This window comes from Pocillopora damicornis, chromosome 9, assembly GCF_964200805.1.
Source record: "Pocillopora damicornis chromosome 9, jaPocDami1.2, whole genome shotgun sequence".
In the NCBI taxonomy this organism is placed as follows: Eukaryota; Metazoa; Cnidaria; class Anthozoa; order Scleractinia; family Pocilloporidae; genus Pocillopora; species Pocillopora damicornis.
Window position 1 is genome coordinate 17,644,610 of NC_142678.1, and position 14,760 is coordinate 17,659,369.

Consider the following 14,760-nt stretch of genomic DNA (forward strand, 5'->3'; position numbering starts at 1 on the left):
ACTAAAGGATTCACTTCGCATGCACCCTATAAACTATTGTGATTTTTCATTTGTTCCGTCAGAGGCATGCTTCAAGCACAAACAATCGATAAACTGTGAAATGAATATTGATCATCATTCCTAGTGATTTGTGAAGGCAAAAAGGCAAAAAGATTACGATCCTGAAGCGATTGATCAAAGTTTCCAAGATTTTACACAGCAATTCAACAACCGTCTGACCAACTACGAATTCGGCGAATTACAACAGCTTAGAACGTAAGCGAAAGTCAAAACTGAAAGTACTTGGTCAGCTCAATAGTTATGGTTTGGAGCCTGGGAATAGTGAAAGGAGGATAAGAGGAAATTACAAGATGGGAAATGAAAATATACTGCAGCTCAAGTTTGCTGTTGTTGTTGTCTTTTTTAAATGTAATTTTCTCATTTTCCCTCGCTTTTCCTTGGGACGTAATATTTTATCCCAGTAGCTTACTTTATAATTTTTTCTGGGTATTTTTTAGTATAGTGTGTCTCTACTATCATTTATTGCTATTAAAAAAAAAAAACCAAAAAAACAGAAAAACCACTACATCATCAGGTCTAACAGAGGTCCCTGACAGATACATGTAAGCTTTCAAAAAAAGGAACATCATTTACGTAGATTATTTAAAACATCCTTTTCTTTTATACAATACCACTCACTCCTATATCATTTAAATAGTATGTTTTATTTTAGTCTTGGTCCCATGTTTTTCTATGCATTCTTGAGGGACTGGGGAGTGATATCCTTTGACTTTTTAACTGTAACTGTCGTGACAACTGGAAGTTAGTTACAACTTTGGGCAAGACATTGAAAATTGTTGTGCCATTAACCATCGAACACACTGAAGAAAACTTTTAAACTGTTTTCTTTTTCAATTGTTTTGACAATCTGTGAATAATGGACAATACAGGCTAGTCACAACATAGAACAGTATACAAAAATAAGCTCACACAAATGTTTGATTCCTTTCTAAAGGAACATTGTTTCTGTATCAATGAATTATTTGTCACAGACTCTCATCCCTCTAATAACCAAGCTCATCTCCACTCTAATCTATTTTAAAAGAATTATTCCAAATTAGAGACAAAATTTTAAACTCTCCATATATTTTAAACAATCTTGGATCATTCAGTTACATCTGTTGAGTAGAGTTTCCACTCCATGTGTTATTGTCGTCATCTTCATCATCTCTGTTGTGAAGCCGATGAATTCCGCCTTCTTTCTTTACAGATGAAACACCACCTGGGACTCTATGACGTACACCAGAACTGCTATGGGAAAAAAAAACAAAAACAAAAAAAAAAACAGCAAGAAGGTTGGCATGTAACCTTAGGAAGGAAGGGGCTTAGATATTGTTCATGACTCTGAATTTGACTAAAAGAGCATTTCTTTCATTACATTTTGTTTTTGCTGTGTTTTCTCATAAGATAGAAAAGCTTATGAGCCCAAATTCACAAGAAAGCAATATTCTACTTGCTGAAATGACAATCTAAAACAAGAGACCATCTTTGTTTTTGTGAAATTTGCAAATTGTGATAATTGAATATTTAGTATAGTCACCAGTGGAAAAATATGTGTACTTTCAAGCATTCACAAGTTGATTAATTCTCCAAAACTTTTATCTGTCTAACAACAAGCCAAAAAACACAATAGACAATAAAATTGACTGTAAATAAGATTCTTCAAACTCAATATCTGGGAATTCTTTTTGCTTTTTCTTTTTTGGCTCTTGAGAAAAGAATTTCATTCTTAACACCAACAAGCAAACAACCAAACTAGTGTGATAAAGTTGAACAATAAACTATGCAGCTGTTTACAAAAGGCAAACCACCAAAAAAAGACTCACTTTGATGGTTGTGACTGTGTGCTGCTGTTTGTTCTCTGTGAAGGAGGATTCTGTGTCCCTCTAGACTGATCAGGACTACCAAATAGGAAAGCTTTCAGGAAGTTACCCTTGCGAAATGGCTTTTGGAATTCCTAGGAATTCCTAGGATTTTCCTAGGAATTCCTAGGAATTCCTAGGAATAAAGGTGTGAATTTTCACGGTAAATTCGGACTGGGAATTCCTAGGAATTCCTAGGAATTCCCAACCATAACAACTCTGGTTCTAAAAACCTAGAAATTCCTAGAAATTCCCAGAAATTCCCAGAAATTCCCAGAAATTCCCAGAAATTCCCAGAAATTCCCAGAAATTCCAAGTTTATAGCCAACAGGACTTGGAATTCCTAGGAATTCCTAGGAATTCCAACTCAGAGAACCAATTACTTTCCCTGAAAAGCTGTAAATCTAAAAAATTTCTAGGAATTTCTGGGAATTTTTGGGAATGTTTAAGAATTACTGGGAATTTTAAGCAAAAATTTGAGGCTTATGATATAAAATAAATACTTTAAATTAAAAAAAACCCAGCTAAAATTCAAGTATTCAATGAAATTTATTTAGAAGCTTAATTAAGGCTTACATGTAAAATATTTTTGATTAAATAACATCAATGTGTGGTAATATTAGGATGGAATTTGATTTTTTTTTTTCTTGAAAACTTCATATGGATTAATCCTCAATTACAGCTATTCATATAAAATAGTTCTAATCAATCATTAAATTTGGTTTGACACAAATTGTGAATAAAATCTGTTGATTCTTTTCCATAAAATACAATATCTTAAGTTATATTTGAAAACCAAGCACTCTTGGGAGTGAAGGGGCTAATTACAGACAAATAAAATTGATTTTTTGATTAAAATCTTGTTGTAACTGTAACAATAAATTAGAATGAAGTTATCCTAAACTGCAAACTTAGCTGCTGTTTGTACTGTTTGTATTTTTTTTCCTGGGCTCACAATGAGTTGGCCTTGAATGAGGTTGTCAACAAGAACCTTGGATATTTTGTATCTGGATTCCTTGATATCTGAATTTGAAAAAAAATAATATATTAAAATATGTATATTTAAAGCTCAGACCAGGCTTTTAAGATGGCTATGAGGAAAAGGGCATTCATTGGATTCTCAAATTGAGAAATCTCTGTTATATTGAGTGACTTTTATATTGGAGTTAGTACATCTCTCTCATGGATTTTACTAAAAAAGGGCTGAATACATTATTTTGTTTTTACCAAGGAGGGCTTCTTTATGTACTAAGGTTTGTTTAATAACAGTTCCTATTATGAATCTTGAATGTTCCCAAACGGGACTAGAGGAATCTTGAAACCTTACTGATAGGTTTATTTCATTGTAAAGCATAAGCTTAAGAAACTGCGGCATGCAAGTGACCGATTCGATTCTCAGAATTATTCTAGTTTCAGTTGCGCCGAGCGTTACGTAAGCTTAATTCAACCCGCTACATCTATTCTTTTATAAGATTTTGATCACGTAACGAATATCGCAATTTTTACTCACCACAAACTTTCAAAATCGTAGCTTTACAGATGGCCACTCGACCCTTGTTTGTACCAGTCAATATGTCAACTGTTGTCCCTTCTTTTAACTCCACGGCGCCAACGACTTTCTTTTCTTTTACAACACTCACGCTATTCTCGTTTTCCCATTGAACCACAATAAAAGCTATCTTTAGAAATGTTATATTAAGCAAAACAGTTGAGAAAAGCGATCAACCGATCCAAAGTACATTCAAAGATGAGCGCCAAATGGAGTCTTCTTTGTTTCCGATCACGGGCATGATCACGTGGATCTTTTAGGACTTGTCATTGGCTAGCAAAGTGAATCCGCTGGCTTGCCGATTGCAGTGTTAAGAGAAGCGCCCAACTTAATTCTGACTTCTCCGACCGGTTTTCTGCTTCTAGAAGATGGATAGCTTGGTGATACAAATAAAGATGTGAGCTCACTCTATGTAGAAATAATCGAAAAGAATCGATCGTATTACAAATGCACGATTTGTGGCCGAAAGTTGTCGAGGAAACAAGGACTCGAAACTCACTTGAGTTGTGTTAATGGCCAAGGTGAGAAATAACACAAGCCAATCACAGTTTTGAATGCGACTACAAATCGTCTTTTACCCTCATACTTATAAAAGAAGGATACCACATTCGGAAGTATAAGAGATACATAGATGATCCCAGTGTACCAGTACCTAAATCTACAAAGCTTGACCGTAGCAAGCGTTCAGCAACACGTTCCAACACCGCCATCTCGATTCCTCAGTCAGTCGTTTCCAATGAACTTAAAGCAGTATTGACAACAGAGTAGAGTGCGTCTTACAAAGGAGAAACATTTGTACAAGAGACAGGAGTAGCTATATGCGATTACAGAGGTGCGTTGGAACTCTGGTCCACAAATAGTTATGCACTGCCCGAAGTGAAAAGTGTGAAAGTGTAAAACAATCTTGTTGATAGCTGACAGACAGAGAAGAACAACAAGTAAACTTAAGAGCTGTTATTATTGAAGTGTGACTATCACTTTTCATTTTTATATAAAGAAGGACTTGTAATTTGCACCAAAAATAAAAAGATGTAATTTTTTTTTGGGAGATCCAGTGATTGGGACATTTAAGAAATTAAGTTATGAAAGGAAACTTGGTTGGTACTTCTCACTACTAACAAGTCTTGTTGACAAATATTTTCAGATCAGAGTTTCAAATAAAGTAAATTGAAGACGTCATATAAAAGGTGTTTTTCCTCTAAGGGAACATTGACTACCTCTGTCTTGTCTGCATGCCAAATGTTTGCAAAGTGTGTGGATGATCCACAAGTATTGGAACATATACAAAACATTTTTGTAAGAGTTCCAATACTTGTGGATCATCCACACACTTTGCAAACATTTGGCATGCAGACAAGATAGAGGTAGTCAATGTTCCCCTTTTCTTACAAAAATGTTTTGTAAGAATAAAAATAGCAAAACAAATTACAGCAATTAGTCATGAAAATAGAGCAAAAAACTGAAAAAAAAAGCAGCAACAACAATCATGAAAAAAGAGAGATTAATTAGGTGTTGAATTTGTTTGTCTAAGGCATGAAATTTCTACTAAAAGTATTGTCAACAAAAAGTCTCTGACAGCGTTTGAGGCAACTGAGCTTGACTTTTCCAAGGTTTTCTAACAAAGGCAACCAGTAATGTAGGTTAGGGAAGTAAGATAACAATGTAATTATTGTTAATTATTGTGGAAGTTGGCAATTTCCATTTAACATAACTGACAGCTGGTTCATGAGAAAATCCATATTAATGTCAAGATTTACTAAAACTTAGTTTGAGTAATAAATTTCATGATCTTTAAGTTATAAACATGTACATGTATGTATATCTCTTGGTAAGTTTTGTATAGCATACCTTTTATTGAGCCAAAGTTTTAAGCCTCTGAAATTACTCTTTTTCTTAAAACCTTCACATTCAAGGTATTGAGAATTTCTTAGAATTTATGTGGACCTCAGGGTATTAAAATTGCCTCAAATTCAATTCCCAGAAATTCCCAAGAGTTCCACACTTCTTAAATTATAGGTAGTTTGTAAAGCTGAGAATTCCTAGGAATTCCTAGGGATTCCAAGTCCTCACAAAACTGGAGTCTTCCTTTCCCAGAAATTCCCAGTAATTCCAAGCTTTTTAAATCAGAGTTAATTTGCATAGTTGGGAATTTTTGAGAATTCCTAGGAATTCCTAAGAATTCCTAGGAATTTTTAGGAATTCCTAGGAATTCCCAGAAATTCCCAGAAAACTGGGAATTCGGTTTGCAAGGGTCATTTGCATAATTGGGAATTTTTGAGAATTCTTAGGAATTCCTAGGAATTCCTAGGAATTCCCAGAAAACTGGGAATTCAGTTCGCAAGGGTAATCAGTGTGAACAGAGGTGAAAGAATCCATAACAACAGTTCGGGGAATGATGAAGTCCCAGATGGAGTGACGGAATTACTTCCTCTCTGTAAAATGAAAGTTTAGTATTGATTATTCATCTTTTCAAGTTTTGGGACATTTCTGAATGATGGGAGAATGTGGAAATTCACTCAAAGAATTTAAGGAAACATTTTTCACAAATACAATTATAATTAACCAATGAAAAATAAAAACAAACACAACAAAAGATTAAACATTTATTGGGATTGAAGAAAAAGCTAAAGTTGGTTGCATGTGGTACCCAAGCTTTCCTAAAACACTACCTTCCTTTGATTTCCTAAAGTTTTAACTTCCATTACCTAACTCTGAGTTACACAAATTAAACAAAACTCATTGATAAGCCAGGCCATATGCCAGGTTCACATGAGACAAATATTCACTCTTTCCAATGGATGAATGTTTTAAAAACAACCTAATATTGATCTTAAACTTACCACAGCTACAATTAAAGTGGAACTTGGTGCCAGACCTAACTCAGCCAAACTCTTTAACAGGTCTTCTTCAGTCAGCTCCCGCCTAGGGTAGGTGGTGAACATTGTTATTGAGCTGGAACTGGGTCCTAGTTGCTGAGAACAATTGAAAAGATTCACATAATTAATAAAACTTATTTTCAGTAAATTTATTACCAATTTGGTCAAAAGATCTCACTTATGTTTTGGAGGGGTTGATGGCTGTGAGGACAATTGACAAAAATCAAATGGTCTTGAAGAGAATCTTTGATTGGACACACACAGGCAAGGTTGCAGATATTAAGAATCTAATGCAAACCTAAGAATTGGGATATCTAGTCTGTTTAGGAGGAAGATTAAGAAAACTATATCTGGCCCCTAAAATAAGAACCTAACAATTATAGTTCCAATACATTTAACACTGAATTCTCCTCTACTTATCTAGATACAATTCTCTGAAAGCTCCTTAAATTTTGCTCATTTTTATAATTATATACACCTATGTGTTCTTGTAAAAATTAACTACTCACAGAGATGATATACTGTTGGATGGTCTCCAAAGGAGTATCAGGTGGGAAAGAGTTTGTTAACAAACTGCCATCTGGAAGACGAAACTGGAGCCGGGCAGAAATGCTAAGTAAAAACAAAAAGTCTCTGTTGCATGTACAGAGCAGTTAATAACAATACAATTCAACAATGTATAACTAAAGTAATCATGGCTGATGTTATAAATCACATGTACTTTAATTACTTTTACAATGTAAGTGAAGGATATTCAAGAACTCTAAGCCTGTACAAATGATATGTTTTAGTGTATTTCTACTTTACTTACCACTCAGTCTTTCCCAACCCCTCACTGCCTCCAGTCATGGTAGTTGAAGGTGAGGGTGAGGCAGCTTGAGCACGCTGTCTCTCCTGCACCTCATTCTGTCATCTAGCTTCCCTTTCTGCTTTATCTCTAGCAATCTGCTGCCGCACAGCTTCCCTGTGGGCCCGCTCTTTGGCTCTGTCTTCTTTGATTTGATTCACAATATTTTGTGCCTGTCTCTCTTCTCGGTCCCTTTTTGCTTTACCAAGTTCTTGTCCCTGATGACGTCTATCAAATTCTTTATTCTTGGTTTCCTAGAATGCAAAGAATTCTCTTTATCATCTCTTCACTAGTGAAGATAACAAATTTGTATTTTGCCAAATCATAGTGCTAAAGCAGTGAGTGGTTTATAACATTTATTTCACTATTATGAACTCATTAAAAACTGAAACATAATTTTCACTATTATTAACTCATTAAAAACTGAAACATAATTGCCTATTGGCTAGAAGTAAGATACTGGACTTCAGATTGAAAGGATCAGAAGGTCATTTTGTGGTGTTCTTAAGAATAAGACAATACATTCTCACAGTATCTCTCTCCACCAAGGTTTATAAACATTTAAATGGGGTACTGTCTGGGAAACATGAAAGAGTGCAAAAGGATATCTTGGAATGGACTACCTTGCTTTTAAGGGAATTTCGTAACTCTTAGTGATGTCATGCCCCAGAAAATGAGATAAGCTTGATGTTGGCTTATTAACAAAGAAGCTTTGCTTCAAGGGAAAAAACTGCTTAAAAAAGTCATGAAGTTCTGGACAAAATAAAAACATAACCTTAAGAGAACTTGAATAGGATTGATAATGATAAGAACAAACTTATAAAAACAATAATACTAATAATTATTTTAATATGAACAATTATACTTCATATAATAATAATAATAATGATAAGTTTGTGCCTTAGAGAGAAAAATATTTGGAGATTGATTGATGACATCGTTCATTTTTAGAAAGTGCTCAAACAAGTACATGTTAGTGACTATATTGTGTATTTCACAGAAATATCTACTAAAAAGATTAATTTACAAGTAGATAATTCATCCATAATTTACAAAGTGCAGAGCTACACCATGAGTTTTAACAACCACAAAAAGAATACTACAACTATATTTAGATTAGAAAATTGGACTCACCTGATTTTCTGATTCCTCTTTCTCAAGTCTCCTCTGTTCAATAAGTTGCTTTGCTCTGCTCAACAACAGGAAGAGAGAGTTAAAATTCATAGTAGCAGTAACTTATGAATAATTGTTGACACTTTCGTGCTAAAATTTACTCAAGAATCTGACACAATCAACCATAAGATGGAGAAGAGTTCCAAACTGCCTACTGCTCTTACTTTTGAGACTAAAACATAAATACCATATTTTCTTGATAAAATGTAGCAGGCTTATATTTAAAAATGGGCAGGTTTGACCTGCTTCTTTGTGAGGCCATAATAGGGGTCTACAGTTAATTTACTGAAATGAAATTTTAAGCCATTTTTGCAAGGTGATTTATTATTACTGATTCGCAGAGACCTAGGAACAGTTTCTTAGTGCAGGACAATATTTCTCCCTTTGTCATGTGCCTAGATTACCCAAAGTTACAGTATTATGGTACTGAACATATGGCATGTGTACCAAGTTGCAATCAAGATGTGTCCTTAACAAACAGAGCATAAACAAAATGTGAATAATGTAAGAGCAAGTAAATGATATGAGTACAAAGTTTTAATTAACTTTATAAACGGCAATGTTGCCAATGTCCTCCTCGTTTTAATTAACTTTATAAACGGCAATGTTGCCAATGTTCTCCTTGTTTGTGTCCACCAATGTACGGTACACAAATAATTTAAGTTTTTAATAATATACTAATCTTCATTCATTAAGTTCTTGTTCATAAATGTCTGGCTCTTAATTAACAAAGGCCTCATTTTTATCTACAGAAGTGGCTTGTTCCAGCACATTGAAAAATGCAGCCACCTTTTCTGTGACCTCATACTTTCCATTACTTAGTGGACCTACTGCCTTAAAACAGTGGATTTTCTCGCCCTCTGATCTGTTTATAGGCAAGAGATTACTACTTATTTATGACTGGTCTATGTGACCTCAACTGCAAATAAACACCACGACATTGATCAAATGCCAGGGCCCCCATTAAATGCATCTGACATTTATTTAAGAAATTGGCAGTTTGAACCTGATGTTTATTAGGGGTCTGGCACAACCATTCCTTGTATCAAGCCTAGCACCACAGGATACTCTCTCAAGCTTATGCACATTGTGTAGATTGGTGACCTGTACAAAACTTTTCAACAGAATGTGACTAACCTTTCTACTTTGTCTTCTAATAATTCCCCCTGTTGGTCTCTGCCACAAGGCTCCTAAGAATCAAACAATAAATGAATTATCAGCTGTGGTTCATACTTTTCCTAAGTTTACAATCCTCAAATCCATTCACTTATGATTTTTTTGTCTAAAAACTACATGTACAATCATAGCCTGGGCCAAAACCAACCATCTTCACTTGAAAAATTTCCAAAATAGACAATATTATTTAAACGGTGGACACTGTGGTAGAAATCATATCCAAACTTTTCCTGTTCAAGGGCATTGTCACATTCCTTGACAATGCCATAGATCTGCAAACCTTGGAATTAAAAAGAAGCACAGCTGTAGCTCATGGCCTTCTTAACTGAATTATCCATTTAAGCAACATGCTACTGATTGACAACTTCATATGTTAACTATCTCTACAGTAAATGGTTTGAACCTAGAGGTAACATGTAATACTGTTGTTAGAGACAAGGAATTAACTCTGATGATGATGATGTCGAAACTTCTGTTACCACTACCAACAACTGTTGCATTATATAACTGTCACCTTTTGCACTCGCACAGCACTCACAACTATGCAATTAGCAAAAGCACAAGCACTGCACTTTGTATAAATTATAATGATTTCCTAATAAATAAAGGTTGTCAGTTTTAACATGGAACTGAGTAAGTTACACAACAGCCTTTCTCAGGACTACACTCACCTGAACAATCAAACTACACTATTACATGCACTATCTCATGTATTTTTTCCCACCTCTGATGGTCCTGGTCTAGGTTCAGTCTCTCTGTTAGAAACCTCTTGGTTCTGTTGTGATGCAGGCTCTGCTGCAGGAGAGCTACTCACTGAAGATTGCTCACTTGAAATAGAAGCTTCACTGTTCTGAGACACAGTGCTTGATACAGGTTTGATTGAAGTTGACCTCAAGTGAGTCTAAAATGTAATAAAGCCCAAAATTCAAAAAGATAAAAATTGCACAACTAGATGGGTACAAAAAATTGAATACCTCAAGACAATTTACAATTATATAAGGCTAGAAGGAAACCTGCTTTTGGCAGATGGCACATTTTGTAACCTTTCCATTGATACAGAGTTTATAATGGTTATACCCATCAAATAGTGCAAATGTGAGTAAGAGGGTATTCCACATCCTGAATAAAAATATTTACAGTACCTCAAAAACTTTCTCTGCTTTTGTAACAAATTGGTCCACAGGAAGACTTCCACCAACAACCTCTAAAGGCAAACCACTTTCACCAATAAAATATGTGGCAGGAATGCAAACTAGAGGGTCTACATATTTAAGATGGCAAGTTAAGGCCTCTTTTATATTGCATCAAAAAAGTATTTTTGCAAGCAGCAATATGATTAAAATTTTCTTAGGATCTGCATGTGAATATCAACAATTGACATCATAATAATAACAATAATAGTAATAATAATAATAATAATAATAATAATAATAATAATAATATCACTTTAAATTACCTTTTGGAAGAGTTGATTGAGCTCTCATTTGGTTGCCTAACAATCACCTGAGAGTTACACATTTATTGACTATATAACTAGGAGTGAGTTATAAATGTAGCAAATTAAAGCATATTTTCATGTAGTTTTTACCATTAACCATTCTAAGCAATTCAGCAATTTTGGGGCACTTAAAAGAATATGATAATCCAATGGCGTTTCCCATACATGTGTATCTTTAAAAAAAAGCAACAGTTTCAATCACATGTGACTTCTATGCTCTCAAAGGATACAAAGTTTAGAAAACTGCTTGCAGTCCTCACTAGAGTATATCAAGAAGAAAATAAAAGACTGAAATTTTCTGACTGAATTATGTTGCTGAGCAAAATAGTCTTAGTGTACTCATTTCCTTAAAAACTGAAAAATGCACAACCATAGTATTGGGGATGCTTTCTCATACACAGAGATCTCAACTCACATGACACCATTGTATTTACACATTCAAGTAAACCTGACATTCACTTTAAGGGGTTAGGATTAAGTGATTAAAATTTTTTTCTTTATTCTTTAGCAGCCATGAGCAAACATTACAATTTCTTAAACTGCTCTGACGGCTGCTTACAGACACCATTCTCGTAAATAGTTTCAGTATAACACCTTTTCAGCATCCTTGGGGAATCTGCTCCTAGAACTTCTATTATTCAACTAAAAAAAAAAAGCCTAAACCTGACAGGAAGTTGTAATCTACAGACTGTACAAAAATACAAATTTTAGATGCGGAAAAAGATCGCATTTTAAGACTACTGCAGCTAACCATTTAACCATAACCAGCTAATCAAAATATGTTTCACAAAAGATACACTGAAGTGTTCCTGTACCTTTTTAAGGTTAATATGGTGTCTGTTAGTAGTATACAAGTTTATCTATTGGTTACTGATAAATATTACATTATAAATAAATAAATTTTGCATTCCAAAGGAAAAATTGTATTTTCTATTGAGTAATTACCTCTTGTGATCCAATTTTATTGCCACGCATTTCTCTCTTGAAAATATCCCTGCAATCTGAATTTAACATTCATTAGCTTTTCCTATCACTTATAAGTAAAGCTCTTAAGTTTTAGTTTAGTGCAGGGTATGAAATTTTTATTTTTACTATTATTGGGAATTATGGAGCAGAAGGAATTCTTATCCAAAATTCAACTCCCTCTTTTTGTAACAAATGCAAAAGTGTGGTTCTTTTCTGCAACCATAATTCTTGGAGCTGAAGTTTGAAAGAAGCAAATGAAACCAACAACAAAACAAACAAGCAAGTGCATCTCAGTTCTAACAATCTTAAGGAGGATCTGACAGGATTGAAATTACATGTACAGTTACATGTACCTTAGGATCTTCCCATGTTACATTCATTCTGATTGTTTCTTCATTGTCTCCTGTGGAAGATTCAAAAGCTTTTAAACTCTTTACAGTGGCCAATTTACTTTATCAACTCAAATGATAACACTAAATTACCCTGTTATACTCTCCCACCAACCCAACACCAGTTTCTTCAGAAACTTACCCCTTTGTTCAACTGACCTCCATAATTGCTTTCAATAACTTATTTCATGCAGAAGCATACCACTTATAGACCAGTTTTGCTACCCTAATCTCACTCAGTGAGAGTGATTAGTTATTTTATCATATTTATCAAGCAATAGTTTTTGGAAGGAAAAAGCCTTAAAGACATGTCAGCAAAATGCAGCCATTTATCATCACCTAGCTGGATGGAATGAAAAAAAATGCCACTTTGCAAAAACACAAATAAAGAACTAAATTGTGTCCTTGAATGACCAAGAATAGCAACCTATGATTTTTGTTTAGGCACTTTTATTGGAATGTACCCCCAATCATCTTAAAGTGAAGTCTCTCAGTACTAAATTAACCCTTTCACTGCCAAGATTTCATTAGTAATTCTTCTTACTGTATTTCATACAATTCTTTAGATTTCATTCAAAGAATTTGGTATTCAATCAACTAAAAATCTCCTTATTTATATTTTTCTCTAATCTCATCACTATCCTGCTTGAGTATGTATGTATGCGCCTTTCAAGGCAGCACGAGGTCTCATCTGCTTCCGTAATTTTTGAATTTTATTGCCTTAAATGTTATATCTGCTGCCGCAAAATGGTCCAGGTTCGCCCCTCTTTTGGTTTTCTTCGACTTCATGGTGGGAAATGGCCATCTTATCGCGGTACCAGAGCTGGACGACAAGTGAAGGAGCGAGAAGTTTATCGTCACCGCCATATTGCAGTTATTTCACCAAGGTCAGCCTACCGTTTGAAGTCCAGTCACAAATACTGTAATAACGCCAACCTTCTCGCTATTCCACCTACACCATCTAAAGCCGAACCTGCAAAGTCATCAAAGCTATTCATGCCGTCGTTCTTTCTCTCCAATGTCATGTCACTGGCGCCGAAAATAGATGAAGTCCGTGAAGTCGTCCATTATGCAGATTTCGACCTTGTATGCATAACAGAGACTTGGCTCAAAGACCACATTGACAATAATATTGTCGCTATTTCTGGCTATAACGTGATCCGCCGAGATCGAACTGAAGCAGTGCATGGGGGAGTGTGTCTGTACATTAAAGAGTCTATCCAATTCAAGATCATTGAGGACATTATGGATAGGAAGTTTGAAGTTGTTTGGACTCAAATACGGCCTTCGCGTCTCCCAAGGGGCATTACCAGCATTATTGTTGGAGTTGTTTATCATTCTCCGAGCGCCGCGGATTCGCCTATGCTGGATTATTTGTATAACTGTTTATCTTTGGTTGAGGCTCGCTTTCCTGGTTGCGGGATAATTTTACTTGGTGACTTCAATAAAACTCTGTTAAAAAAATCTTCGCGCCTTAGTAACGGCTTTAATTTGAAGCAAATCGTTACCTTTCCAACTCGCGGCAGAAATACCTTAGATCCGTTGTTAACAAATGTGAAGGAGTTCTATGCCCCTCCGATCCAGCGCCCTGCTCTCGGTTTGTCCGATCATTTCTCTGTGGAAGTTCAGCCGCTCGTGCGTTCCCAACAACCAAGAACTAAACTTATCGTGAAATCGAGGGACTTACGGCCTACAACGCGTATGGCTATGCGCACGTATCTTGGAAATGTGGACGTTAAGACACTTATCGATAGTAAAGATTCTTGCAAGGGCAAAGTGGAAATGCTGGAGACCATAGTTAAGACCGGAATGGACATTCTCCTCCCCCTGAAGTCTAAGTCGGTACAAACCAACGAGCCGCCCTGGGTCAATCAACAATTGAAGGGTCTCATTCACAGCCGCCAAAAGGCCCTCGCTCAAGGCGACCAGGAGCAGTACCGCACCCTACGAAATCGCGTTAATCGTGAGAGGAAAGCATGCCGTGCAAAGTTCTATAACTCCAAGGTTGAACATCTGAAGGACTGTAAACCCGCAGTTTGGTGGCGTGAGGTAAAGAAGCTCAGTGGTACGTCATACGCAGCTTGTAGAGGCGTTAATCCAGCTACCCTCTACCAACATATTGATTGTGGTCAGAGAGGTTCGCCTCCAAGCACGATAGACATTGCTAACACCATCAACCAGGCGTTCTTGGCTCCTATGCGCGTCTTCACCCCCCTTTCACCTAACACCTCAACCAACTCTGACCAGGAGAGTGCTTTCCAGGTATCAGAATTCTCTGTTTTAAAGAAGCTATCCGCCTTAAATCCAACTAAGGCAACCGGTCCGGACGGAATCCCCGGTTGGCTTCTTAAAGAGAATGCAGATTTACTAGCACTGCCTGTGACT

At 35.7% G+C, this 14,760-nt stretch overlaps 1 long non-coding RNA gene and 1 pseudogene across 2 annotated transcripts in view; both read right to left on the minus strand.

The window, feature by feature from the left end:
- Window positions 1–501: 501 nt before the first annotated feature.
- Window positions 502–14,760, minus strand: part of LOC149040454 (UBX domain-containing protein 4-like) — a 43,123-nt pseudogene continuing 28,864 nt past the window's right edge. The window contains exons 2-14 of the transcript XR_016179508.1: window positions 12,340–12,389; window positions 11,966–12,021; window positions 11,251–11,279; window positions 10,665–10,783; window positions 10,247–10,423; window positions 9,484–9,536; window positions 8,308–8,362; window positions 7,138–7,427; window positions 6,836–6,938; window positions 6,291–6,422; window positions 5,790–5,882; window positions 1,866–1,972; window positions 502–1,290 (exon numbers count right to left, since the gene is read on the minus strand). The product of XR_016179508.1 is annotated as a UBX domain-containing protein 4-like (transcript). The remainder of the gene's footprint in view (window positions 1,291–1,865; window positions 1,973–5,789; window positions 5,883–6,290; window positions 6,423–6,835; window positions 6,939–7,137; window positions 7,428–8,307; window positions 8,363–9,483; window positions 9,537–10,246; window positions 10,424–10,664; window positions 10,784–11,250; window positions 11,280–11,965; window positions 12,022–12,339; window positions 12,390–14,760) is intronic.
- Window positions 2,432–3,833, minus strand: LOC149040455 (uncharacterized). Its single transcript, XR_016179509.1, has 2 exons — window positions 3,412–3,833; window positions 2,432–2,924 (listed from the first exon to the last, which is right to left on the minus strand). It is a non-coding gene; the product is annotated as an uncharacterized LOC149040455 (long non-coding RNA).